Genomic DNA, 27,384 nt, shown 5'->3' with positions numbered 1-27,384 from the left:
TAGGAATTTTAAAACTGATTGTTAAGGAGACAGTGGAAAATGCAAAATCCAGTGGCAATTGGTGCAGAAGGCTTGAGTACAAGTGGCTGGGTTTTGGGTGAGTGGGAATTTCTGCAGTGGTTGCATCTACATATTGGCAAATTTGGATCTGAAAGCAACGGTTAGTTAGGTATAAACAAAGATAATCATTGGAAAAGAAAGACTCGCTGGGCTTAAAGTTTCAAGTGAAAGTCAAATATCAAATATCAGGTTGAATTCAAACTGAGTGAGTAGTGGAAACTATGGGTTGAGTTGTAAAGTTTAAAGTAGATGTGGCGCATAATGGGTGGAATTTTCCTGTCCCACCCACCACGGGAGATTGTAGCAGGCAGGACAGAACCAAGTAAAGGTCTGTTGACCTTGGACGGGATTTTCCACTGTTGGGGCAAGCGGGGTTGGAAAATCCCATCCAATGGTTTCACTCCTGTCAGTTTTAAACTAAGGGCATTTCTGACACATCCAGTGATGATATTGAATAGACAGCATACAACTTGCATATCTCAATATAGTTGACAACCCATCCAATTATTTTCAAAGATATGTAGTGAGGCTCTGGACCTTCCTATAACTAAGGGCCCGATTTTACCATTGTGTTGTGCCCATTTTCAGGTGCAAAAACTTGGTAAAGTCTGGCATGAGGCGAATAGCACAATCCACGTCTACATCCATGCCAATTCCCCCTTAACCAAGGCCTGAATGCATTTGCACACACTTAAATTGACTCAAATGGGCTGGACACCCAAACTTACCAGCATTTCCCCCTGTACCATCATGTTCGCCCGTCCAGATTTGGTGCGAAACAGACATGGTCCGCAAAGGTCTGTTTCGGGTGCTCCAGCTCCTGAAGAGTTAAGTTCAGAGCTTCCAGCAGCTCTCTAACTCAGATCGGTGGGAGCAGGGGGAAGGAAGGAGGTAGGCCAGATGGATCTCTGGTGGGAGATGGGGTGGTCCACTGACACTCTGCAGGCAGTTGGTGGGGAGTGGGGTAAGGGATTGCAATCAGTCTGGATAGCGAAAGGTGTGGGTGGACAGTTATGTTGTGGAGACAATGCCTTTGGGGACCATTGCTCCCAGGCCACTTTATCTGCTTTTTGTGGCCCAGGAGCGATGTAGCAGGGGAACGCTTTTAGTTTTTTTTTTACTGTGTATGCGCAGTTGAAGGCTCCAATCAGAGCAGCAGTGTTTTGGGCACAATAAGTCCCGCCCACAGCACGATTCAGATTCATGACTTTTTTTTCAGGCTGAATGCGTATGGGGGTGCCTGAGAACAGGGTTTACAAGTTGAATCCGAATTGTGCCTAGATTCAGCACTTTGAATCCAAATAGTAAAATCGTCCCCAAAGTATTGTCGTTTGTGTTTTGAAGTGGTAGATTGTAAACCATAGAGCCATGGAGATTTTACAGTGCTAGAGAAAGCCATTGAGCTCTTTATGTTTATGGCAGCTCATTACTAGAAATGTCCTAAACTAATCCCACATTCTGTTCTCATCACAGCTCTGTATCTGCTTTGCTCCAACTGTATATCCAATTTTCTTTTAAAAGATGCAATGGTCTCAGCCTTTTACACCCTGTGATGAAACATTTCATAGTACAGCAATCCTCTGAGTAACCTCTTCCTTGTAACTGAAAGCTGATGATTCTTAGTTGCTGACTCTCCAGAGGAAGCAATCTATCAACCTTACCTTACCAAAAACAAGGCGGCAGATTACTACCTGGATGGCTGTAAATTGGGAGAGGGGGGTGTGCAGCGGGACCCGGGTATCCTTGTGCACCAGTCACTGAAGACAAGCATGCAGGTGCAGGAGGCGGTAAACAAGGCAAATGGCATATTGGCCTTCATTGCGAAAGGATTCGAGTACAGGAGCAGGGATGAGTTGTTGCAACTATACAGGGTCTTGGTGAAGCCACACCTAGAATATTGTGTGCAGTTTTGGTCTCCTTTTCTGAGGAAGGATGTTCTTGCTCTCGAAGGAGTGCAGAGAAGGTTTACCAGGCTGATTCTGGGGATGGTGGGACTGACTAAGTTAGGATTGCTTTTATGCAGTTCAGATGAATGAGGGGGGGAATCTCAGAGACTTATAAAATTTTAACAGGACTAGACAGGGTAGATGCAGGGAAGATATTTCCAATGGTGAGGGAGTCTAGAAGTAGGGGGTCACAGTCTGAAAATTCAGGGTAGACCTTCACCCAAAGAGTGGTGAGCCCATGGAATTCATTACCACAGGAAGCAGTTAATGCCAAAACATTGGATGTATTCAAGAGGTGGCTGGATTTAGCACTTGGGGCAAATGGGATCAAAGGTTATGGGGAAAAAGCAGCATTAGGCTGCTGACTTGGATGATCAGCCATGATCATAATGAATGGTGAGCAGGTTCGAAGGGCCAAATGGCCTCCTCTGTTTTTATCTTCTACATTTCTATGTTTCTATGTTATCAAAATTCTTCACAAATGGCCTAGCAAGTCATTCAGTTCAAGGGCAGTTAGGGATGGGCAATAAACACTGGCCCAGCACTATTTCAGTGGAAATAGTGCCACACACTTTTCCTCATGACAATAGTTATTATCCCCAGCATTTTCCTGATGAATCTACATCATGATTATTCTATTCCACCTTCTTCCATCAGAAAAAGATACAAAAGTCTGAGATCACATACCAACCAAACCAAGAACAGCTTCTTCCATGCTGCCATCAGACTTTTGAACAGACCTACCTTATAATAAGTTGATTTTTCTATGATGGTAACACTATATGCTGCACCCTTTTTCCTTCTCCCTTATGTTTAAAGTTCATTAGGTTATTTTATTGGTGTCACAAGTAGGCTTACATTAACACTGCAATGAAGTTACTGTGAAAATCCCCTGGTCGCCATACTCTGTCGCCTGTTCGGATACACTAAGGGAGAATTCAGCATGGCCAATGCACCTAACTAATGTAGTTTATGAATAGTTACGCTTTGTCTGTACAGCTCACAGGAAACAACACCTTTCACTGTATACCAATCCATGTGACAATAATAAATTAAATCAAATCGGATCAAATCATGCAGCATTTAGGTACTATTGTCTTCCTTCTGCAATCACACCCTGATGACAAAGCAACCTTTATTATTGAATCACTAGTTCTCAGCTGCTTTGTAGCTGCAGGGATGCCACTTGAGTATTTCTGCAATAATTCACCTGCCACTAAAGATCTTACATTCTCCAGACTTCTTAATAATAAGTCTGAAAATTTTCAGATGGCAAGATTAAAAGGAAAATACCAAAATTAAAACAAAATCTGGACAATTTGTGATCCCTGTACATCAGTGATAGACAGTCTAAGCTAGTGAGTGGGCCACGAGTGGCTCTCCTTCATCTCAGTGGACCACAAGGTTTCATTGAAATATAAATGGCCATGTTTCTTCTTCTGCATGATGCATTTGTTGGCAGGTTCAGAACTTTTTTTACAAATTGCTTTGTTACCATTTTGCATACATCAAGCATTATATTTTACAGAGTGTAAATTCAGTTCAAATGGACATTGACTCACAGTTTCCAATTCCTCACCAAACTGAAGAACCGGAAGAGAGAGAATGAGATTAAATATCTTTCAAGCAGCATACTCAAGACCTTTGAAAAAGGTGCGGCAACTTATTTTAAAAGCAGATTTTTAAATTTCCTGGTATTTCAAAAATATCTTGAGATTATAATAGACCTGGACATTCCGCACCAGTTTAAATTAGACTTCTTGCAGTAGATCATGAGATATTAACTGTGCAATCCTGTTATCACAGCTACATAAAATGGTGTACAATAGACAGTCTAGTCTCATTAGTATTCAAATCTAACTTCCTAATTCATTGGCATTTCTACATTGCGATGACAGGAGGGATGAGACTCACATATTACAAACCCAGAGCAGAATCAGTCTTCAAAGTTTGATATTGTTATGACCCCATAGAGACCAATAACTTGAAAAAAAATCAAATTTTCAGTTGATAGTTGAAGGGTGAAATGAGTAGATTTCACATTTTAAGACTTTTACTGTAACAGCTAGAATAAAAGAACTTTTGATGAAACATTAGAATACTTTGAAGTACAAAACAGAACATTCCCCTGTAACTTTTAATAAAACTGAAAACTAATTCATTGGCATACTTTACTTTGCTAATTAGTCATTTGATTTTCCTAAACCTAGTACAAAGTGATTCTTAGTTAATGAGGGCCTCCATTCCTTTCCTATGCCAGACTAGTTAACTTAAAATTTTAAAACAGTCTTTTGTTGTGTGTTTTGTGGAGATCCTCCTTTGATCTATCGCAAGCTCAGAGAATCTTCTAGCCTAGTTTCAAATCCAAGCAGTCTTTTTAATTCAAGCCTGAGCTCTCACCTGCATTCCCGTATGGTGATTTTTCAGCTTCTAGCTGATATCGCTCTAGATCCTAACAGATTAACCTGTCTGAGAGTTTCAGGGATACCATTAAGAAATACCCGCACTCCAATCCTGCAAGTGGCTTCTTATGAACTTTCCCGTTTCAAAGCCCATATCCACAGCAACTTGAATTGCTTGGGCTTTGTATCCAGGTAAAAAGCTGATAAGCTATTCTTTAGAGTTCAACTGTATTCTATCTTGTAAGTGAACAGTTTAAAGCACAATGTGACATAGTCAACAATTTGCTGGAAATTTGTAGATTAGTGGTCTGTAAACCAAATGTTGTTGCTATTGTCTCCAACCGTGAACACTTCCTTTCCAGCAAAGCAACCTGGCTTCCCTTTAATCTTTAACAGATGTGTCACACAGATCTGTTGTAGGTAGATTCATTTTACCTTTAATTAAAGACAGATGGCCCTATTTTACCATTTTGATTCTAAGTGCTGGGCAGATTTGAAACTGGGTGTGTTTCAGTTCCAACTATTGACCTGTTCTGTGGCACCTCCATACGCACACTGCCTGAAAAAAAAATCAGCGAATCCAATTTATGCTGCAAAGCCTATGGGTGGCACTAAACATGCCCAAAATCCTGCAGTTCCAATTGGTGCTTCCAAATGTGTATTTGTATAAAAAAATGGAATGCTGCTTCCCTGCCATATCACTTCCAGGCCAGATAATGCCTCTCCCTGGCCCCCACAGACATTGCCCCATCCCCACAACATTACTGACTCCCTTCTCCCCCCCCACCTACTCTGCCACCCAGACCAATCGCAGACCCCTTCCCCCTCACCAATTTCAGGCAGAGTGGCAGTGGATTCCCCTTCTCCCCACTGATCACAGGCAGAGTGACAGCAAACCCCTACATCCCCTTCACTGATCACAAGCAGAGTGGCAGCAGACCCCTCTTTTACCCCTGCCGACCTCAAGCAGAGAGCCACTGACCCACATCCTCCCTCCCTCCCTCATCCCCTGATCTCAAGCAGAGAACCATCAGACGCTCAGAAATTATCTGCTCACTAACCCTCACTGATAGAGCACCCGAATCAGACTTATACGGAGCATGTCAGTTTTGTGCCTATTCGGAACGGACGAACACGGTGGTAAAGAGGGAAGTGCCGGTAAAGTTGGGTGTGCAACTCATTAAGTCAATTTAAATGCATGCAAGTATATTTAAATGGTGTTGCGCTCGGTTCAGGCATGGTCCCGATCATGGCCATTTTCAGGCCTTGGTAAAGAGGGAACCAGCACGGAGGGGGGCACAGATTGCGCTACTCATCTCCCGCCCGACTTTACCAAGTTTTCTAGCTCGAAAACTGACCAGAAAACGGATGGTAAAAATCAGGCCTAGAGTCGCGAAAAAATATTTATTTTTCAGACTGGAGGAAGGTTTCTAGTGATTTCCACAGGGGTCAGTGTTGAGAGTCTTGCTCTTCCTGATGTATATTAATGGCCTTGACTGTGGTGTGCGGAACATGATTTTCAAACTTGCAGATCATACAAAGGTTGGAAACATTTTCAACCTGTGATGAGGATAGTCCTGAACTTTGTGGATGGGGCGGTGGCTGTCTCTGAACACTGAGATCGGAGCATCCTGTGAAAACAGTGCTCTAATCTCTGAGGTCAGGCTGGCTGGCCTACTGTATATTTTCAACACATTTACATTGTAAAGGTGGCTGAATTCCAAATGATAAGTGCTGCCAGTGTTAGCAGGAAACACTCTGGCGCTCCCACTGATAGAGACACTTTGAAAAAAAGGGGAGAATCACAGCTCTTATCAATTTCATTTGCAAAATACGGTACCAATTCAGCATCAATGTAAAACTGTAGCTGTGCCAAAGACAGTGTACACTGAACCACTGGATGATGGACAGTAACATTGGATACATAGGCTTCATCATGATGCATGGCTCTCAAAATAATTCAAATATTTGACTAACATCACAAATTTTAAACAACTCTGTCTGAGACTACAGTAGAACGTTTGACAATCAATGAGTTAACCAAAAAACATATTACCTGAAATAAGACAAATGAAACCTAAAGATAATGGAGAAAGGAATATCAGGCAGAATTCTACACACCCCTGAGAGATGGTTGAGGGTAGTGTAAGGCCATGGATACCTTTTCTGGTGCCTGCCCATTTACCTGCTGCAATTGTACGCATAGCTAAGCAGTGCAATCACCCACAGGTCAACTCAGGCCCTCAACATAACAGCCTCTTCCTACTGCAATTTTTCCCATGTGGAGTAGATGCCAATGCTGACTGGGAGGTCCAGCAGCCTCACTGTTCAAACTGCCAGCAGACAAGTGTGGGAGAGACCTACTTCATTGGGCCCGGGGCCCATCAGAGGACCCACCCCAAGGCCTTCCCCCAATGCACCCCAGGTTTGTCCTCCCCTACCCTGCCCTGGCCTCCCACCGCACACCCTCCTTGCTGACCTGGCCTTGTCAAACAACCCCCAAACCCTCACTTACTTCCCCGTCCACCTCCAGCAATGATTGCTATTGGGAGGGAGAGGGGTGTGGATGCTGACCCAATAGTGACTCTCACATCAATTCTCCCCAGATCAATAGGCTCTCCATACATAAGCTGGGCAACCCACTCATCCAGTAAGCTGCTATTTATGCAGCCTTGCATTTTGCTCTGATCCACTGAATTTCAGCTGCATGTTGCAAACCTCTCTAGTAAGACTGTAGCCATAGTAAATGTAATGTTAATCAGCAATTAATTCAGGGGAATAAAAATGAGTGTGCTGTGTAATTGTTTGTCTCACTTAAGTGTGCTGTGTTACTGAAAAGGTTGGGAACCACCGAACCAGATGACACAGATTCAAAATACGTGGTCGGGGTCTGGAACGAATGTCTTAAGAGGGTGGTGGAGGCAAGTTCGATCGAGGTACTCAAAAAGGGATTGGATTGCTATCTGAAAAGAAATAATGTGCAAAAGGGGATAAAGGAGAGGAGTAGAATTAGGTAGAATGCTCTTCCAGTGAGCCAGTGCTGACTCAATGGACCGAATGGCCTCCTGTGTATCTGTGACATAGGGTTGGATTTTATGGCACACTGTGCTCCCACCTCGCTGGCTAAAACTTCAGAGCCCAAATAGGGAAACAACTGTGAACTCATGGTCAATTGGCTGTTAATGGGGTGGAGGTGGGAATTGTGTCCTTCAGAGAGAAGCAGTCCCATTTCATAGAGCTGTTGGCCAACCAATATTTTCCCTGTTGCAAGGGCAGGCCCGAGATATGGGCTGGTGTCAGGCAAGAGGTGGCGGAACCACCCATCAAAGGCATCCCCAGCAAGGTCGTAATTTCACCTTTGCCTTCCCTGCCAAATCAGGCCTGCCAGCCTGGCCCTAGCCATACTTTGGACCTACCTTCAAGTTTGAGCTCCTGTTTGTCAGGACTGGCAGTCACTCCAGCAGTTGCCACCACTCCCACCTGGTGTTGCTGACCTTACAGAGCTGCTGGCCATCTGACTGGCTGGCAGCACTCTAAGGTGGAACTTTCTCCCGGGTTAAGGGCAATAGTGTCACCTCGAAACAAGTAATGCTGCTCCCAGTGTTAAATTACTGTGAGGCAGCCCTCATGACTGTGGCTTGCTGCCCACTGATTAATAATCAAGTCCAGTAAATTTTAGTTTTGAGTTAAACATTTTCCTTTGATACTGAGGGATAGGGAGAGCAGAATTACATTGATCCTTGAGAAAAGATGCCATCACATTGTTGGAAAGTCAATGGATGATGAGAAATAATTGTTTCTTAATACAAAATGGCTATTGTTTTCAAAGAATATGGTCACACCAAATAATAGAATTTTAAAAATTATTAATGTTTCACCGCATTCACCAAATCCTTAGGGTTTGTACTTCAGTTCATGTGGGATGATACGATGACACTTCTCCCAATTAGAGTAGTATTATGGCTCACTGCAGTCTCAAAATATCTACTAAAATCCTCAAATATTTGTTGTATTTCATCTTGTTCATGGTTACTATTAATATTTTAGAAATAATTCTTAGTTTTGATAAGATTAAATTTGTAAGGATAAGTCAGATAAATTGCTACACTTTAGTAATTTCCAGAACACTTCAGATGATGATTGTTCAAAGAGTTCCATGTGTACTTGTAGTCAGAGGTAGGAGGTTGAAAGCCACAAGATGGTGAAGGCCATTTAGTTGGGACACTGCAGACAGTAAATTGGAGAAGCACTGCCTTGACTTCATTAGAGATTTGAATTATTCACGGAGGCCCCACAATCAAAAGGTTTGATCTTGAAGTTCAAAATAAAATCTGTCACTCATCTCAACTAACCTCTTTTGCTATAAGGCTGAATAGTTTGGATCAATGGTTGGAATTCTGGGAAGTTGTCAGAAGGAATTTTTTCAGAAGGAACTGCAGCTTAAAGCACCCCATTGGGTGGATGTAAATCCTTAGTTCAGCAGGCAGAGAAAGAACATTGACTAAAAGCCCTAAAGCAATTCTAACTCAGAAACAAATAGTCTTTCCGAAATCAGGGGTATTTCTAAGGTGGAGGTACTAAGTAAAGATTCACTGAAGGGCACGCAAGAGCTGAAAAGCCCAAAGTTATGGGGTAAGAAATGTTGAAGAGTCACTGAGCCAATAGTTAACGGAAGGATCCCAATGAAATTTCAGACCTTGGAGAATAGCTGAAACACAAGAGTAGAATCAAAGTGAATTCCTGAGAGCTGTGACACTTTTATCTCAGTATATGAATGAACCTTCAAGAGCCTGAGTAGTAGCCAAAAACTTAATGATGGATAAGTTCATTAGGAAAAGGGAAGAATCAAATGAGAATTTTATTCCAAAAAATATGTGATTGTGTTTAATCATGCTTTTAGAATCTTAGTTATAAAGTTGTGAGGCATAGAAAGAGGCCCTTCAGCCCATTGTGTTTGCACCTGCCATCAAGCACCTATCTACTCTAATCCCATTTTGCAGCACTTGATCAGTAGTCTTGTATGCTATGGCATTTCAAATACTCATTTAAATGTTTCCTTCCTCCACTATCCTTTCATACAGAGAGCTCCAGATTCCCACCAACCTCTGGGTGAAAAGATTTTCCTCCAATCCCCTATAAATCTCCTGCCCTTTACCTTAAATCTATTCCCCTTGGTTATTGACACCTCTACTAATGGGAAATGTTTCTTCCTATCTACGTGATCTATGTCCCTCATAATTTTGTAGACATCAATCAGGCCCCCTCTCAACCTTCCCTGCTCTAAAGGAAAACAACCCCAGCCTCTCTTCATAGCTGAAATGGTCCAGCCAAAATAGCATGCTGGTGAATCTGCTTTGCAATCTTTCCTGTGCAATCACATTCATCCAATTGTGTGGTGACCAGTACTCTAGCTATGGCCTAATGAGCATTTTATAAAGCTCCATCATAATCTCCCTGCTCTTGTGTTCTATGCCTCAACTAATAAGAGCGAGTATTATATATGCCTTCTTAACCGCCTTATCTACCTGTTGTGTTTTGTCTTCAGAGATCTTTTGGACATGCACATCAGAGTCCCTATAGTCATAGAATTATAGGTCCTCTGCTTTTTCTAGCCTCCATGTGTTCATCGTATATTCACTTGCCTTGTTAGTCCTGTAGGTACTTACTATAAGACAGTGTTTATTTTGCAGTGTTTGCTTTACTCACGCTTTCATAGTTTTAATGTTGCACCAGTGATACCTAAACTTTGATCTCACTGTGGCTGAAAAGTGATAAAACTTGTAACATGGGGCTTTGAAGCATAAATAGGCTATTTGGCCTTTTACGCCTACCCTACCATTCAAAAAGATCGTGGCTGATCTGGTTGTGGTTTCAGCTCCACTTTCCTATCTGCTCTCCCCACCCACCCATCCCATAACCCTTGGCTAGCTCTTGGGGTGGCATGGTGGCACAGTAGTTAGCACTACTGCCTCACAGTGTCAGGAACCCAGGTTCGATTCCTGGCTTGGGTCACTGACTGTGAAGAGTCTGCATGTTCTCCCCATGTCTGCATGGGTTTCCTCCAGGTGTTCTGGTTTCCTTCCACAGTCTGAAAAACATGTTGGCCACGCTAAATTCTCCCTCAGTGTACCTGGACAGGCGCTGGAATGTGGCAACTCGGGGATTTTCACAGTAACTTCATTGCAGTGTTAATGCAAGCCATAAATTTTTTTAAAAATCAAACATCTGTCTATTTCTGCCTTGAATCAATTCAGTGATACAGCCTCCATTGCTTTCTTGGGAAAAGAATTTCACGTATTAACAACCCTCAGAGAAATAAATTCTCCTCATTTCCATCTTAAAAGGAAGATCTTTGTTCTTTTCTAAATCAACTGTGTGTTTTACACTTCTTCCAATTTGCTGACACGAAAATTTGATGAGAATATCGTTAACATATGCCACAAACCAATATAGAGAAATGGAAATCAACAAGACCAAAGAAAGCATTGAATTTAAGCCATACTCCATCTTTATGTCAATCTTTTCTTTTGACTTAGAGGTTCAAAGCAAATAAACTATCTTTTCAATAGGCACAGAATGTTTTTAAAAGTGCAATTAGGAAAACCTTTTAACGTTTAATACACCCATTCTGATGCCACATAAAATTGCATTGGAAAATACAGGAGCTACAAGTCTCAAGTAAAGGGGAATAAAGAAATGCCATAATTCACTAGCAATGTGACTTTAATTGGGACACTTCATAGAATCCATCCAGTAAAGAAAGAGGCCGTTCAGCCCATCAAATCTGTACCAACCACAATCCCATCCAGGCCCCATTCCAAAAACCACACACATTTACCCTACTAATCCCCCTAACACTAGGATCAATTTAGCATGGCCAATCAACCTAACCCAAACATCTATGGACTGTGGGAGGAAACCGGAGCACCCAGAGTAAACTCCCACAGACACAGGGAGAAGGTGCAAACCCCACACAGACGCTGTCCTGAGGCCAGGATTGAGCCTGGGATCTGGGCGCTGTGAGGCAGCAGTGCTAACCACTGTGCCACCCATGACTAAAGCCAGTTCAGAACTGTCATGAGTGCAGGGAATTTGGGTGAACTTTTCTTTTGCACGGGGACACAGCCATGTTAATGAGCAGCAGATTTGCTGAATTGGCGCAAAAGTCAAAGAAATGCAAGTTTGGTGTGAAAACAAATAGAAATTTCCTCAAATGTTTGCACTGGAACATTAACATTATGCTGTTTTTTTTTGAAAAGCACTTTGACAAAATTCCAGACCTCAATATGGTGCCCAGGAGAAGCCAGACACCAAAAATTATCCGTTTCAATTTTAACATCCCCAAAATTTAATTTGTGCTTTGTGGAATTTAAAACCCTTTCCTCGTGAGTCAGGACCAGCATCAGCATTAATCTTTTCATAATTTCAAAAAACATTAACCTCCAGTCCTTTTGGCTGTTTGTGTAAAACAGACTCTCTTGCTACCCTATTGTGACTAACAAGGCACCATAACAAGGGAGATGGTCAGTGTGCAGCAAATGAAGTAAGACATTGTGTTTGAGTCTTTTTATGTATCATGCCCAAGGCAAATAAACATTCTTAGTTTGAACCATGGCTGCCTGATATGAACAGCATCATTACTCCTGAAATATTTCAGCGTCTATAAAAATAAGGTTAAACTGTCAGTGATGTCATTCAAAAATAGATTACAAAATTGACATATGTTGTCAGCACTCATATTTGTTTTGCCTCCTGGATGTCAACAAGACTACCACTGGGAACTGCCTGTTCTCCAAACCTGTCTCAATCTTCTTTCTCTTTCTATATGCACTTCTTTCCTTATCTGCTCAAGACGCTGGCAATGTTAAGTACATGCCCACCAGTAGAACAGAACTGTTCACAGATTCCTGCCAACTGCCTGCAGAAGCTGGTCTCCACTTTACAAATAAAAACAATGCTGCCATTATGTAAAACAAACAGCTTCCGCAGGTCTACCAATTTTTTTACCTGTCACAAAAACAAAGAAGTGAGAAATCCCCCTTTATGTAGAACTGTGCAAAAGTCTGGGGTTAATTGATGGTGTCTATTTGCTGTGGGTGCCAGAGGCCAATCCACGTACATTCATTATCTCCAAAACAGCACTCAAAATATTCCAAAATCAAACATCGTTTAAAACAAGTCGCTCGTTTTCTGCGGGATGTCTGCTGCTATGTATACTTCTGGTTCATTATATTCACAAAGCCATGGAGAGAATTTTAAAAACAATTATAACGACATCAAAAATCCAGGAGCTAGCCACTCTCCTGGGATGGAACAGGGTGAAAGTGATCATCAACAGTCCACAGAACAGCACTTATGTTGAATAGGAGTTTTTTTTCCCCAAATCAGAATGAACATCCCTTTCCACTAAACTCATATCTTTTTCTTGCCTCTGAAAGAATGCAGCTAACCTCTTATCTCCAGGGCTTGGATCCTTCACCCAGCAGGCATGTGCACTCAGTGAGCCCGGCAGCAAGCTTGAAACAGGTTCCTGGCTATGGGTGGCCCTGAAACACAATTTTATGCTGGCTACCCAGTTGACAGCCATCCAGGACGTGCTCTGTACAAGGCTGAGCACTGTCAGAGAGGTCAGGCACTGAGAAATGGGAGGGTGTGAGCTGACATTTCCAAAGTCCTCCCTTGGTGGGGGGGGAGCTGCTGACCAGTGCAAAATAAATATGGATGTTAAAACTACGCTAGGATTGCCCAAATGGTACAATCACACACAGACCCCAGACACAATTGTTAATTTTATTTGAAACTTGACCTTTCATCCTGCCCTGGATTGAGGTTACAACTTTAACATAAAGGCCGGCTGGCCAATCAGCCCTCCCGCTCATGTAAATTCCCAGTCAAGTGGTGTTAAATTAACGTAAATTGGCATCTTGAATGTTGCTGAGCACACCTTTGACTCAGATGCACACCCACCAACTAAACTATTGTGCGAGGACATGAAGATTTCCATAAATTGCAATATCAGGTCTCATTCTGACCAATTATGTCAATGGCAATGTCACAATATAGGGTCTTACCCATTGAACTGTTACTTTCCACAATTGATGACTTACCAAGAAAGCTTCTAAACTACACCATTAATAGAAAAGGCAAGTATGGAACAACTGATTGGAACATTCTTGTCATGACTTATCTGTGATGAAATCCATATCTATTACAATAAATTAGCCTGTTCAGATATTGGATCCACTGGACTAGCAACTAATTTATCCAGCCAAATTGTTCAAATAATTTATTTTTCAAAGCAATATACATTAATGTTCAGGGTTAGAAGCTTTTAAACTATGTGGGTATGTCAGGTGTTTGACAATAATACTTTTTCTACTAGGTTGACAGCAATAAGGTCGAGTATAGTCAACATAGTCTTATGTACTATAGGCTGCTCTCCCATTCGAGGGGGAGAGCTGACTGATGGTGATTTACCCTGAGGGCCACTAGATCTCTACAGTAAAACAAATAGTTGCAATATACAAACCAGTTGGCATCCTTAATAGTTCATTTGGTAAATGCATAGTGCAGCATTGAGTGATGCAAGTTAAGTGGTTTTAAATTCAAATGCTCCTTTACAGGTTACTCGACTGACAAGAGGGGAAAGTTCCTTGTCCTTGATCACTGTTTTGTGATCCCAACTGATGTGTAGGATGATAGAATATTCAAGCTTATGGAGGAGCCTTCCTCAACCCAACCATCTACTCCCCACTGTCTGACAACACCCGTTCACTTTGGAAGATTTTCATCTTTACAGTTCAAGAAAAGTATAAGGAGGAAAATCACATCATCCCCTTACAGAACCCAACAATTCCATTATTGTGTTATGTTCAGTGGAAGGGAAAAAAATCAGTTTCCTGCTCTTGTGTTCAGACCTTGCCAGCAGATTATCCTCTACGCTTTACACCCAGGTGATACTTTACACTCGTGATGAGGATAAACATCTACTCTAAACATTTACATCAATTCCCTTTGTAAGAAATGGTCAGAAACTGGAGACTGGCAATGCACGTAGAATCTTATATCAGCATTACTGAGCATCTTGAGAATGCAGAGACAAAAATAACACTTCAAATTGATAAGAGAAAAAAACATACAAAGCTGTTTTTGGTAAACTAAGTAATAGCCTTTTAATTTGTTGATAGTCAGTTTCCCTATTTTAGAATCATTGTTAATCCCAGCTCAGTTTATTGAATATTTGTGTAGCGTTCTGTTTATTGGTTGTCTGTTTCCGGTGTCAGTTTACTGCATCAATTAACTAAGTCTGGATGAAAGCATCATCCCCTGAAGACATCTTTAATTTTTAAAAAGGATTTCAGGATGCTCAGCATCGTAGTGACAACATGGCAGATGCTCATTAAAGCTAGAGTATGTACTCTGCATGCATTAATGAATCTGTCGTGAAATTGATGCAGAATTTCTTTGTAAGTCATGATCACATGAACCTTCTGCACTTTGCCAAGGACAAATATCCACTGACTGAATGATGACCTCTCGACACAGGAACGCCATTTAAAAATAAACTGATTCAGGTGTTGTGTAATCTTTCCTATACCCTATAATTGAGAAATTACACCCATGATTTTGAAGGCTTCTTCAGAGTAAGGGTTGACAGTTTGGGATAATGGAGCATTTTTCATTTTGCTTCTGGTGACAGTGTCAAGCAGTAGGTCGACTATAGAATGATTGCCATAGCAATGCACTCCCAACTTCAAACACTCAAGTGCTTAAAGCAACTAATTATACTAATCTAATGTCAAAGTCAAGATTTTAGTTTAATAGTAAATAATTTAAGGTAAAGCATTTGTATATCACAATGAAACATTGCAATTACTTCAGTCCTCATTTTGAGCCATTTTAAGTTATTAATTCATGCTGACATCTGATAGTATAAAGAATTATTTTGTGTAACTATCCAAGTAGTCCTGCACGTATTGTCCTCTTGAAAAATCAAAGGCTCTGCTTTCTTCTTTATGCCACAGAAGTACAATATCCCCTCGAGTCACATGGGATCTAAGAATAGGTAGATGCGCAGGAATAATGACCAATTATATCAGTGTTACAAATAATGTTTTTTTTAATTGATTTTGAGTGTGTGGGTGATGCTAGCCTGGCAACATTTATTACCGACCATTAATTGTCCTGAGGGCATTTTAAAAACAGGTCTGTGCATATTAAAATAATTTATAGAAGACATAAAAGCACATCATATGTGTGTGTGTATATATATAAAAATTATACATATACGAAAAGGGAGCATTGTCAAAGGACTGGCGGGCAGCTAATTTTATTCTTATATTTATAAAGGGATATAGATCAGGTTGAGGGAACTGCAAACCTTAGCTTAGTGTCAGCAGTTTGTAAGATAATAGAATTTTACTCAAAGATCCAATACAGAAACAATTAGAACCAAAAATAGAACCGTCAATGTGAATTTTAAAAGGAAGGTCAGGCTTGGCCAATCTTGTTAGCTTCTTTGAACAGTAAAAGGCAAGAGTAACGCAGTAGATTTTGATCACATATTTGAATTTTCTGAAGTACTTTGACGAGATACAAAACAGCAGCTTCATGACTAGACCGGTGAGGGAAAGAGGACATACCAATCGGAGGCCCACCACCCATTGCTTCTGCCCCTCTCCTGAGTTTTGTCTCACCACATCCAATATGCTGCCCCAGCCCTTTCACCAGGCTGTGCCAATGCCAGTGAGAGCCAGATTTTACCTGGGCTCATGGGTCTTCATCCTCCCAGGCATCCTGCAATACCTGCAGTGACCACTGATCTTGGTGGGGTGCAGAGCAGTTGGCCTCTGATTGCCCAGCAGTTTGCATTATGTTAATTAAAGGCCAGTTGGTCAAAAATTAAAGCGGGGTGAGCCCAGCAAGTGGAGGCTGCCACACCTGACTTTTATGCTGAGGCGCAGTTAATGGCAATTACCCTGCTTTGAAAGTGATTTGTGAACCAGTTGGGTTTTATTAGCATTAAAACAGAAAATAATATAAATTATTTTTATGCACAGGTTTTAATCCATCCAATTCAAACAGTATCTCATCTGAGCAGTCATTCTTCAGTGTGAACTCAAATGATTTGATTTATCATTGTCGCATATATTGGTGTACAGTGAAAAGTATTGTTTCTTGCGCACCGTACAGACAAAGCATACCATTCATAGAGTACGTTGGAGAGGAAAGGAGAGGATGCCGAATGTAGTGGTATAGTCATAGTAAGGGTGTAGCAAAAGATCAAATTAATATAAAGTAGGTCTATTCAAAAGTCTGATGTCAGCAGGGAAGTTGTTTTTGAGTCAGTTGGTACGTGGCCTCAGAGTTGCATCTTTTCTCAATGGAAGGAGGTAGAGGAGAGAATGTCTGGTGTGTGTGGGGTCCGTAATCTTCCCATGCTCCATCCCTCACCCATGCCGATTCCTGTGACGGGCAGGGCAGTAAAATTCCAGCCTAAATGTTGGTCTTAACTATTGATTTGGCTAAGATCATCTATCACACCACATCCAAGATCAACGGACCTTTGCATGATCCATGTCCTGCCCACTATGTTTCCCACAGCAGGTGGGATGGGAAAATTCCACCTGATGTTTCTAATCATTACTTCCAATTTACTTTCTTCTTTCTTACTATTTCCGTCTTGCTGCATTATAAATTTCTTCCTCTCCCATCAATTTCACTCCTCCCCTCTGGAAGTCAACTGCCTGCCAGGGGGAATTTCCCTAAGCGCTGAATGTCTCCGCTACATTACTCCCTGTCCATGTGAGGGGCTTAAAGCAGTCTCTCAACCGACAAAAACCTGTAAAAGCCGAACAATGGGTTCAAAAAAGTGGACGGACAATGCCTCACAAAGGCTGACAACTCATAAAAAGGTGCAAATAGTTTGCAAATAAACACAATCCTGCATCCTTCCTAGTTTGTGAATCTTTGTGGGATGAATCATGGGGAAAGTCGTACTCAAAAGTTTTTAATTTAATTAATTTCTTTCATTCAATCAAAATGTTCCATTGCCCTTTTCAAAAGTACACCAGCAGCCCAATTTCTTTGCATTAACTACTGCAGCTGCATACAACTTCCTTGCATGGCTGGCTCCGCACAGTAGGATGATAAACATATCACAATTATGTTTCGTTCAATCATTCTAATTCATTTACTCCAGTAATGATTTAACAAGCGCTGGTGTTTTTCCTTGATAGCAGCATAATAAGATTATTAAATACACAAGTACAGCTCTGCCGTTTCTTAGGAATGGCTGTCTCTAAATTTAAGGCACGTTTACTTTTAAATTTAGAACATGTGGGAGAAAACTTTCTGTCCCCCGATAAGAGGTGGGTCCAGGGGCGAGTGCACTGGTTCCTGGGCTACATCCCTCCGCATGCCATTTTCCGGGGAGGCAGGATGGGAGAGGAGGGCAGAAGAGCTACTCACCCACTGATTCAATTAATTAAAAGCCTGTTGTCCAAAGGCTGATAGAATTTGGCCTCCTGGAGGTGTCAAGGCACAGTTCAACATGCCTACCTTATAACCTTTGACAAAGGGTCATTTGGACTCGAAACATTTGCTCTTTTCTTCCTTACAGATGCTGCCAGACCTGCTGAGATTTTCCAGCGTTTTCTCTTTTGGTACCCTATGATCTGTTTAGTTGTAGTATTAATAAACAAGTATTAAGCGGAGTATTACCAAGTCCTACATTAAAAGTCCAAGGTAGAAGGACACATCTCAGAACATGGTGGCAGCAATGGAGGCACTGACATAAACAAATTGTGTTAATGTCATCAAAGGAATCACAGAATGAAGAAACTTTGAAAGCAGCTCATTAAAAACATTGGCAGAGGTGGTGGCACACTCATCAAAGCCCCAGCACACTGGCAGTCCCCAACTGGCACAGCCTGGGTGCTAGGTGACCACTGGTGGCCTCCAAGCCCATGCTCTAGGTCTTTATCTGTGGAGACCAGTGGTGATTCTCACCATTCTTGACCATGTGGTGGGATGTGAATGGGCTATGCACATTTAAATGCTGCTTTAAATATTCAAATCTGATCGGGGGCTATCCGGTTTATGCCATGAGAAGGGGATCGGGAAGGTTGCAAACTATTTGGTGCTGAGAGCAAAATCGGTTTTTAGGCTCACATGCTATTCTCCAGGATTGGCGCAATCTGCACCAGGCATGGTGAAGTCAGAAAATCACCCCCCTTTAAACTCATTCTTAAAGTCTTTGATGCTTATTTTCGCCTGAAGCAAAACTTAGTAGTTGAATAAACTAGCAATCGCAGTGACTCGGGGAATCAACAGTCATTTCTAAACAACCTATGTCGCTTACCTCATTCTTGCGGATATGGGGCTCTGAAAGACAAGCTAATCTTTGATTGCATCGGCATAGGTATCCAGGATGAAACGTTTTACTTTGGGATTAAGTGATGCAGTACGTGAGGCAGGCCGGGAATAGAGTATAGAATCGGAGTATAAGTTGGAGCTGCTCTGAAGCTTCACTAGACTCTGTACATAGGTCAGGCCCATATGCAGTGGCCCCACTCATAAGAAAGTGGCCAAACAGACCAAAAGGGTGGGAAATTCCATGCTGGCAGCCATTTTGAGACGCTTGTATTTAACAGAGTTACAGATTTGTTATAGTGCAAAAGGAGGCCAGTTGGCCCAATGGGTTTACATTGGTTCTGCAAATGTGCATTGTGCCTTGGTGCCATTCTCCTGTCTTTCCCTATACTCTTGCATTATTTCTAATCATGTAATCATCCAATACTCTCTTCAATACTTCAAATGAACATGCCTCCACTACACTTCCAGGTGTGCATTCCAGACCCAAACCACTAATTGTGTAAAAAATCTGTTTTTTAAAAAAAAATCACATCTGCTTCTTTTGCAAATCACTTTAAATCTGGGTCCTTCTTGATCCTTTTACAAGTTTCTTCTTATCTACTCTGCCCAGTCACCTCAGTATTTTAGACATCTCTATCAAATCTCCTTTTAGCCTTCTTGTCTCCAGGAAGTATACCTCTGCAACCTATCCTCATAACTGAAGTTTCTCAACCCTGGAACCATCTGTGTAAACCTCTTCTACACTCTTTCCAGTGAGTTCACATCCTTCCAAAAGTGCAGCACCCAGAATTGTACACAATATTCCAGCTGAGGTCTAACTAGTATCTTGTATAAATTTAACATAACCCTCCTTGTTCTTGTACTCTATGTCCCTCTTATTAAAAACTAGAGTACTATATCCTTTATTAATTGCTCTGTCCATCTGTCTTGCCACCTTCAATGACCTATGCACATATACATCCAGGTTCCTCTGCTCTTGAACCTCTTTTAGAATTTTGCTCCTTATTTTGTATTATCTCTCCATGTTCTTCCAACCAAAATGCATCACTTCACACTTCTCCACATTGAACTTCATCTGCTACCTTTCAGCCCACTCCACCAACTTGCCCGTGACCTTTTGAAGTTCTATACAGTCCTCCTCACGGTTTACAATAAGTCTAAGTTTTGTGTCATCCGCAAACTTTGCAACTGTCCCCCACACACCAAAATCTAGACCATTAATCTCTATCAGGAAAAGCAAGGGTCCCAATACCAAGCCCATGTTCTTTTACTGGATTGGCAGCATTCAGATCTTAGTTCTACTGATGTAAAGCTTACTCTATCTCCGGTTGTCCATGAAGAATTTTCCAGGGATAATGCCTTGCCCGAGTCTATGCAGAGTCCATTGAGGATCACACTACTCAAGAGCTGGTACCTTCCCAGGACAGAGCCCAACTGGCACCCATACTTCAGCCCCAACTGAAAAGTTGTCTTCCTTCCAGAGTTGGAGGTCAGCACAGAAGCTGCAGCAGAATCTTTAGCATTTCTGAAGCTGCAGAATCCTGTGCACAAATATTGTCCTTGAGTCTAATCATTTACAGGAAATGTCTCTAATTACAGAAATGAGGCTGTCTTGAATTCTCAACAATTCTTCCCATTACTTCACTCTGGGCAATCTCACACAGAGATATGTGATTCTCATACCATGACTTATAGAAAGTGGAACAGCCCTCTTGAAAAATGATTGGGAAATCATCCATTTTTTTCCTTGGCAGGGAAGTTGGTTGTTGTTTCCTCTGATGTCCAAGTTCATTGAAATCTCAGATTTTCATTGCATTTTCAGTCTTTAACACAGCCGTGCATATTACAGCTCTGACAGTCTTCTCTGGAGTTGAAGGTCAGTCCTCTTCTGAAATTCTTTTCCTGTGTTCTTAGAAGGAGAAATAAGTTCTTTTGAGTTCTTCTCTTCTAGTCCCAGAGGATCGAAAATATCAATACTCTTCAGGCTTTTACCTGGCACAAAAGAAGATGGTTGTGGCTGTTGGAAATCAATCATCTCAATTCCAGGAGTTCCTCAAGATAGTGTCCTAGGCCCAACCACCTTCACTTGCTTCATTAATAACCTTCCTTCTCTCATAAGTTTTGGTCATGTCCAAGGGTGGGGGGGGGGGAGGAATCTGTCGTATGAGTGGTAACTTATTGGATTGGGTTGGTGAGAATAGCTGTGTGGCGAGGTAATCGGAAACAGAAAATAGAAGATAGGAGTAGGAGGAGGCCATTTGGCCCTTCAAGGCTGATCATCCAACTCAATAGCCTAATCCTGCTTTTTCCCATTATCTTTGATCCCATTTGCCCAAGTGCTATATCCAGCTGCATCTTGAATACATTCAATGTTTTGGCATCAGCTACTTCCTGTGGTAATGAATTCCACAGGTTCACCACTCTTTGGTCCTAACTGGTCTAGTTAGAAAAGGTTTTAATTCTTCTAACTTTTCACAGTAACTATTGGTGTAACCCTGGCAGCACCATCTGAAGTTTGCAATTTAAATCACATTTTCAGATGGTGAACAGCACAGAGCAATTGCCCAGGGGAAGACTGCACTTCTGGGCAATTGCCGTGCAAACCTTACTTGTTAATTTCTGAGAGGGATTCCCCAGCATATCCGACACTGGGAAGTTCAGAATTTATGGTCCAGTGTTCACATTTCAGATCAACAACCTTTCATCTGAACCGGATATTTCCACTGGAGTTCAGATCCAAATTGACCTGAATCTTTAACTGTTTCACTCTTCACACATGTTGCCAAACCTGCTGAGTATTTCCAGCATTTTCTGTCTTCATTTCAGATCTTCAACATCTGCAACATTTTGCTCTTGCAATCTATTTTAGGATTCAAGTTGAAAGGTGTGAACAGTAATTCTGGCTGGTGGTTTCGCCAATCTTTGTAAGGTTGGACTTGACTATCACAAAATTCATGGTTTTTTTTTTAATTCTTTCGCAAGTTGTACACATCATTAGCTAGGCCAAGCATTTATTGCCCATTCTTTGGGAAGGTGGTGGTGAACTGCCCTCTTCAACTGCTGCAGTCCAATGTGGTATAAATAAAAACACAGACAGCTCTGTTAGGAAAGGAGTTCCAGGATTTTGACCCAGCAACAGTGAAGGAAGAGCGATATAGTTGCAACTGGGGCTAATATATTAGCATTAACTGAGAATTTAGCATTGGGCAGCACGGTAGCACAGTGGTTAGCACTGCTGCTTCACAGCTCCAGGGACCTGAGTTTGATTCCTGGCTTGGGTCACTGTCTGTGTGGAGTCTGCACATTCTCCTCGTGTCTGTGTGGGTTTCTTCCGGGTGCTCCGATTTCCTCCCACAGTCCAAAGATCTGCAGGTTAGGTTGATTGGCCATGCTAAAAATTGCCCTTAGTGTCCTGAGATGCATAGGTTAGAGGGATTAGTGGGTGAATATGTAGGGTTATAGGGGTAGGGCCTGGGTAAAATTGTGGTCGGTGCAGACTCGATGGGCCAAATGGCCTCTTTCTGTTCTGTAGGGTTTCTACGATTCCTATGAATTGGTCAACGGACTGAAAACCAAGTAGGACTGAACAGGTCATCTTCAAAATGGCAGCCTGTAACTAAGGAATGCTGCTAGGATTCGTGTGTGGGCCTCACTACTTAAGTCTTCACGTCTGAACTGTCTGTAACGTATCCAAGTTTACTGACTTACAATGTTACGTGTGAAAGTAAACTGTGAGAAGGACACAAAAAAACTGCAAAGGGATACAGATGGTTAAGTAATTGAGAAAGAAGGTGACAGATGAATTATAACAAGTGGAAACGAGTGCCTTCATTAATCGAGGAATTGAGTTTAGGAGTCGGGAGGTAATGCCGCAACTTTATAAGACCCTTGTCGGACCCCACTTGGAGTGCTGTGCGCAGTTCTGGTCGCCTCCCTACAGGAAGGATGTGGAAGCTATTGAGAGGGTGCAGAGGAGATTTACAAGGATGTTGCCTGGATTGGGAGGCATGCCTTCTGAAGATAGGTTGAGGGAACTAGGTCTCTTCTCCCTGGAGAGATGAAGGTTGAGAGGCGACCTGATAGAGGTTTATAAAATGTTGAGAGGTATAGATAGGGTGGATTCTCGGAAGCTATTTCCCAGGGCTGAAATGGTCGCTACGAGAGGACACAGGTTTGAGGTGCTGGGAAGCAAGTACAGAGGAGATGTTAGGGGTAAGTTTTTCACTCAGAGGGTGGTGAGTGAGTGGAATCGGCTGCCGTCGGTGGTGGTAGAGGTGAACTCGCTGGGGTCTTTTAAACGACTTCTGGATGAGTACATGGGATTTAATGGGATTGGGAGTTACAGATAGTTCTATGGCTTGGTAAGTATAGATGTGATCGGTGCAACTTGTGGGCCGAAGGGCCTGTTTGTGCTGTAGTGTTCTATGTTCTATGAAACTCGAAGTTATTCACGTTGGTCGAAAGAATAGAAAAGCAGAAGATGAGAGGCTGCTAGATGTTGGCAGAGGGATTTGGGTGTTCTTGTACATGAATCACAGGTACAGCAGGGAATTAGGAAGGCAAACAGTACGTTAGCCTTTATTACAAGGAGGTTGAAATATAAAAGATAGTCTTGCTGCAATTATATCGACTCACCACACACTGTCATTTCATGGAGTAAAGATGATCTCAATGAAACATAATAGTTCTTAGAGAACTCAATAGTGTTGATACTGAGAAGCTGTTTGCCCTGGCTGGTAAATCTAGAACCAGGAGACACAGGCTGAAATTTTACCGACTCATCCACTCTGGAATTGGGGCACGCGAGGCTCGCATAATGGAATTCTCCATTGGCACTGGGCAGGATTTTATGAGCCTCGCCCGAGCAAGGTTGTAAAATCCCACCCATAATGTTGAATTGAGTGGAGAGTGCTGAATCCAACAATGTTCCCTGCTGAAGGCCTGGGAACATTATCAGCAGCAGCTGATGTGCCACTCCCAGTGCCCTCTTCAACCTCTGACTGGTCAGGAGCTCACGGGCAGGCTATCGGCACCTTGATTGTGCGAAAGGAGCAGCAATGGCTAATTAAGTGCTTGATCACATTTAAATAGCATCAGACTTCCTAACACAAGTAACACAGCTGGGCTCCCATTTGTCCCCCCAACCAGTGCAATGGGATCCCAATCATTGGAACCAAACTCTGCCCAGAGTCTTAAAATAAGACATCAGCCAGTCCAGACTGAGAAAGAGAGAAATTTCATCACTCAGAGCACTGTGATTCTTTGAAATTCTTCACCTCAAGGGGGCTGTGGATGCTCGGTCATTGAGAATGTTCAAGGCAGAGATCAGTAAATTATTTGAACGCTAAAAGAATATTGAGGTAAATTAGCCATAATTATTTTAAACGGTGGAGTAACTTGAAGGGTCAGATGGCTTATTCCTGCCCCCGTTTCTGAAGTTTTAATGTTTATTTTACAAATGACATAGTGTCACAGTTCTCTAAATTGCCTGCTGTGGGGGAGCCAGGGACGGGGAGTGTTCCCTGCTGCAGGGGTCAAGAGGGAACCATGCCCCATCTCCCTGCCCTAGCCTCATTAATTATGCACCACGGATTTAGTGTCGTATTCCATGTTGGGGCAGGCTCGATTGTGTACATCCAGTTGTCACATCTGAGTGCAATGTTGAAAAGGCACCTGACCCACTGTTGAAGAAGTTGGATCTCCTCAAACACTCTGAGGCTAGTAAATGGACCTCCAGAATGACACTGAAACTGGAAGATCCACCAGATATGTACTCGGTTGGGGGGGGTGGGTAGAATCTTAATCTATTTTATTTCCATACGTTACTGGGGAAGCCAATTTGACCATGAATGGTCCCCTTGATACACAGAGTGATACATGTAAACTGGCTTCCTGCAAAAAAAAAAGCATAATAAAAAGATTAATTCTACATGCAATAACAAATTAAATAAATACACCCTGATATAAGTAGGCCAGTGGAACACCAAGAAGTGTTGCCATGGTGAGGAATAGTTTCTTGCATTCTATTGATGAGGAAATACATTCAGTCATAACATTAGTGTTATTACTGGCTCAACAATACCTATTCACTTGGATTGAGCCCCTACTTCCCCTGGTGAAGCCTATGCATTCAGGAATTATTGTCCAGCAATGCATCTTTAGTACTCTGCTACATATCAATATAAATAACCATTTGTAAGTAGATGTATCAATCACACATTCTGCCTGCCGTCACAGAATTCTCAGTTCCTTTGGATCATACAGAATTTTACCAAGTGGGAGTTCTCGCATCATGTTCTGCCACAATTATAACGATGCTGTTATCTATGTTACTGTGAAACATACAGATTGGGAACCAGGTGCTTAGTCCCAGGGATAGAGGGGGAGGAACAATACGGAAGGGGAAATGGCCCCCAAGCCAGTCTCAATTGCTCTTGGCAAGGATTTCAAAGCAGCTTTGATATAGACACCCAAAGCTAGATTCCCTATCTTCATAGTGGTAATTGATGCATTCCTCAGGGAGAAAGGGATTTATAAATCTCTGCTTTTTCTTAAAATAAAATATCCATCCTGGCTTCAAGATTGTACTGCAGTATTTATAATAAATGATGTTTGGGCTAAAATGAAAAATGCTGAAATCCTGAGAGCTCAGGTGACATCTGAAAGATAAAAACACATTCATGCTTTAGACCTTTAAGATTATTGCACCATTAACCCTTCTGTTTCAGAGGTGAATTAATATGTTATGTATTCTAACATCTTTTATTTTATGTCTGTAAATTAAATCGTTCCACTGTGTATTTTGAGACAATTAAATTAAGGCATAATATCTGATGAATCATGGGAAAGACTGTTTTCTTTACTACTAATATTAGGAAAAGCTTTTTTGATTAAACTGAATAACTGGAGCTATAATTACTGATGCAAGTCTGATTAAGAGAGGCTTCAGTGGAGTTTAATGCATTCTAAACTGTTGTTCATTATAAACGATTGTTAAAATCGGCCAACTGACAAGGTGCAAGTATGCAACAGTCACCATAGGAACAGTTGCCAAACAGTTGGTGAAGCACTAGGTTCATCTGACAGGTGCCAAGAGAAAGCAGAAATATTTAATTACCAGCTGAAGCTCCTGGATGTGGTTCTACTTCATTTATTTTTACTGACATAATCAGCTCTTTGCATTTTGAAGATGCGGAGTTTATCAGCGGCAAATGTGCCAGTTATTTAGTGTTGTCAAAAATGAACGTTAATATGGTTACAATTCTTGTAATGAACATTGGAAAAAGTGAATTGGAGAGACAATAATTAAGAGCCATTTTCTTATCCATAATCAGATGTAATTAACACCAGTCTTCATTTACACAAACACTGAACAGAAAGGTAATGCCATTGATAACATCTATAAACCATTAAGATCCACTGCAATATATTTTAAGATTTGGCTGACTGCATTACTACTTGTCTTCTTTCTACAACTTGATTTCAGGCATTGATATGAAACAAATTGAATTAAATTTGCCATAAAGCTCATCTTGGAAAAATTAGAACATATCCCATTCTTTTTTACAAATGCTCCAAAACGTGTTGGACTGTGATACCAAGTTTAAAAAAAAGATGGATTCTATCTCTCTCCCCAGTCAGCAGTGACTTCAATATTAATGCTCCAGCAGTAGATAAAGGGGCAAGGAGATCCTATTGTTACACAGGCTATCACGTACTAGCAATGCAGCTCGATTTGATTCTCATCAATATTGTTTAAGTTGCAACTCAATCATACTAATGACACTGCCTCAATGATGGCATTAGACCATTATTTACAAGCGGTTCCCTACCCTACCCAGGAAAGACAAATTTACACATAAGGACTCTTGTCATTGATGGTACAGTGCTTCTGAATTATTTAGATTTCATAAGAGGTTGTAATCTGTGAAAGAAAGAAAATGATTTTGTTAGTTAGTATGTCTGGCAATTCCTTATCAGTCAAGTAGTGGTATGAAATATACGAGTTTTTTTTAAAAAGCGAGTATTTCTGTGTTCAAATCACAGTCCAGGCTACTGCTTAACATCATCCAGCAAGTATGATTGAGCTTCCACATTATCCTTGCCCAGCTGGGTGGTACAGTGGCACAGTGGTTAGCACTGCTGCCTCACAGTGCCAGGGACCCAGGTTCAATTCCCGGCTTTGGACTCAGTCTGTGTGGGGTGTGCACATTCTCCCAGTGTCTGCATGGGCTTCCTCTGGATGCTCTGGTTTCCTCCCACAGTTCAAAGATGTGTGGATTAGGTGGACTGGCCAGACTAAATTGCCCCTTAGTGTCAGGGGGACTAGCTGGGGGAAAAGAAATTGGATTACAGGGATGGTGCCTGGGTGGGATCGTGGTCGGTGCAGACTCGATGGGCTAAGTGGCCTCCTTCTGCACCATCGGCATTCAATGACAAACCTAGGTGAACGGACAGGATGAATGGAGGTGAAACTGGCCTTCAGAGGTGACAATAATTGAGTAACAATGAATCACCAAACTGTTTCATGCCCAAAAAGGAAAGTCTGGTGCTGTGCAAAATGGTACTGCCAGTTAATCCATTAATCTACCCATGTCAAA

This window comes from Carcharhinus amblyrhynchos, chromosome 9 (assembly GCF_965287045.1).
Source record: "Carcharhinus amblyrhynchos chromosome 9, sCarAmb.v2.hapA, whole genome shotgun sequence".
Taxonomy (NCBI): Eukaryota; Metazoa; Chordata; class Chondrichthyes; order Carcharhiniformes; family Carcharhinidae; genus Carcharhinus; species Carcharhinus amblyrhynchos.
This window is presented reverse-complemented; position numbering follows the sequence as displayed.